This window comes from Canis aureus, chromosome 17 (assembly GCF_053574225.1).
Source record: "Canis aureus isolate CA01 chromosome 17, VMU_Caureus_v.1.0, whole genome shotgun sequence".
NCBI lineage: Eukaryota > Metazoa > Chordata > Mammalia > Carnivora > Canidae > Canis > Canis aureus.
Window position 1 is genome coordinate 24,535,999 of NC_135627.1, and position 2,838 is coordinate 24,538,836.

The following is a 2,838-nucleotide window of genomic DNA, read 5'->3' on the forward strand; positions in this document are numbered from 1 at the left end:
CAAGAGGTAAAATCAGTGTGAGGGGGGTACAAAAGCAAAGATTGAAGAGGCATGTCCTTAAATTTTTTTCCAGCATAGCTACTGCTTGTATTTCTATGGTTACAACTGTGTCACAAGTCTAAGAAACAGGTTACTCTTGGAAAACATTTTGGCTTAATCTGTAGTATAGTAGAGTAAGGAGGTGCAAAGGGAATATACTAAATGGCTTTTGTCTAAATATGCCAGTTTCTGGTTTGACTAGTATAGGTCAAAGTGGTAGTCACTAAGGACTAAAAAAAAATATCAATATATTGAAATCAGGAAAATAGTTTGAATGGATTTATTAACTATGTCATCTTCCCTTAATGCTGTCCTTCTGAAAACTAATTGGAAATATCATTTAAAAAAAATGTTGGTATGGGTCTAAAGCCAATTGAAATTTTGATTTCAAAAATGTAAAACAAGAAAAAAAACTGTTACTAAATTTCCTATGCAAGTAATAGGAGATTTTGTATAGTCAGACATTCCATATAATTATGCCAACATTCCTAAGCCTTTGGTTTACGAATGTTCTTTCCTTAGTACAGTACAATGAAAATGAACAAAGACTGGTGGCACTATCTTCAAACCTTCAACATAGCAAAATTCCCACATTTCCTCCAGGATACTAATTTATTGAAGTTGGCAGTTAGTGAGGCAGAGTATATCTATAGGTTAAATGTTAGAAGAGAGAATGCTCTTGTTTTTGGTAAAGTTGCATATAAATAGAACTTGAATGGTTGTTTGTTGCATCCTTATAGATATTCTTGTGCACTTCCTTGCTATAAGCAGGTGACTGGAGAACTTTCATGTAAAATTTTGTAAAATTCTTGAATTTAAAATTTCATAAACATCTTTTAGAGAGAGCACTACAATAGGTAGACTTTAATTCTAGTTCATGCTCGTTAATACAATTCTGTGATAGGGTGTCCTAGGAAATAACTTTCATTGAAACTTCATTGAAGGGTGAAATTGTAACCACTAGTTTTCAGATTCATTATCAGGTTCCAAGGCCCTACCGTTTTCTGATTTCACTTCCCTTTCCCACGGTTCTAGTTTAATTTTCTATTATACCACCATATCGTAATTTAAAAAAAATACTCAAATTTTCTTACTTACAGAAAGACTATTTTGAACAGTTCAGTGTCATAGCAGTTTTATGTTACAACTTGTTTTGACAGGTTATACTCTGAGTGCAAATTCAATACCAAATGCACTCAACTGCATATTTATTTTTTCAAAAAAATAAGTTTTGGATTAAGGATTGTAGATTTACCCTGAGATGAGTTTTCTTTCTAAACAACTTTTTATTTTTCTGGCAGTATTTCCTCACCTGGTACATTGAATTACCTTTTTAGACACTCATTCGGCAAATCTACATCCTTTTATTTATTTATTTTTTAATTTAAGGGCTAATTAATTACACATTTCTACATAAATCTCTGTATTTGTTTCTATCCCCAAATAGAATTTCCTGTTCAAAGATAAACTTAACTTGACAATATTCCTCACTTTCTTATAATAAATAATTAATATAAGTTGATATCACATGCATTTTAATTACTGCTTTAATTATTAAAGATGCATTTCTTGCATTTCAGTTTTGCTTAGAACAGAATGATAACCAGGTAATCATAGAAATGAGTTTTTTCAGAAGAATATTATACCTGTCTTGAGAGCGTGACAACTCTATTCCTTGAGATGACCCATTCCCTTATTTTCCTACAACAATGTGTACCAAAGTACAGTAGTCCACACTTATCTGCAGTTTCACTTTCTGCACTTACCTGCTATCAAATTTCTCCTTCTGACTAATCATCAGAAGGTCAATAGTAACCTGACTCTACATACATCACAATGCCAAGTCATTCCACCACTTGCTATCTTATCACATAGGCATTTATCATCTTGCATTGTTATAGGAAGGGTGAATTAAGTACAATAAGATATTTTGAGAGAAAGATATAATATTAATGTAACTTTTACTCCAATATAGTTACAATTGTTTTATTTATTGTTTATTATTATTGTTAATCTCTTACTGTGCCTCATTTATAAATTACCTTTATCATGGTTATCTCTGTATAGGAAAAAACATAGTATATATAAGGTTCTTTACTATGTGTGGTTTCAGGCATACACTGAGGGTCTTGCAACATATCCCCTGCAGATAAGGGGGCACTGCTGTATTAGTTACTGAACTAAGTTTATATTTAATCTTTTTTTTCTTATTTAAATTCAGTTAGCCAACATATAGTACATCATTCATTTCAAATGTAGTTTTCAATAATTCATCAGTTGTGTTTAACACCCAGTCCTCATCACATCAGGTGCCCTTCTTAATACCCATCACCCAGTTACCCCATCCTCCCACCCACCTTCCCTTCAGGGAATCTCAGTTTGTTCCCCAGAGTTAAGAGTCTCTCATAATTTGTCTCCCTCCCTCTCTGATTTTTTTTTCCCATTCAGTTTCTCATCCTTCCCTTATGGTCCTCTGCACTATTTCTTATATTCTGCATATGAATGAAAACATATGATAATTATCTTTCTCTGATTGACTTATTTCATTTAGCATAATACAATCCAGTTCCATCATTGGATGGAAATTGTAAATAGTAGATGTTCATCCTTTCTGATAGCTGAGTAATATACCATTGTACATATATACCACATTTTATTAATCCAATCATCTGTTGAAAGACATCTTGGCTTCTAAAAATAATTTTGTATTTTATTCAACAATATTATATATGAACAATATTCATATATATTATATGTAATAATTAGAAATCAAGGGTGCCTGGGTGGCTCGGTCAGTTA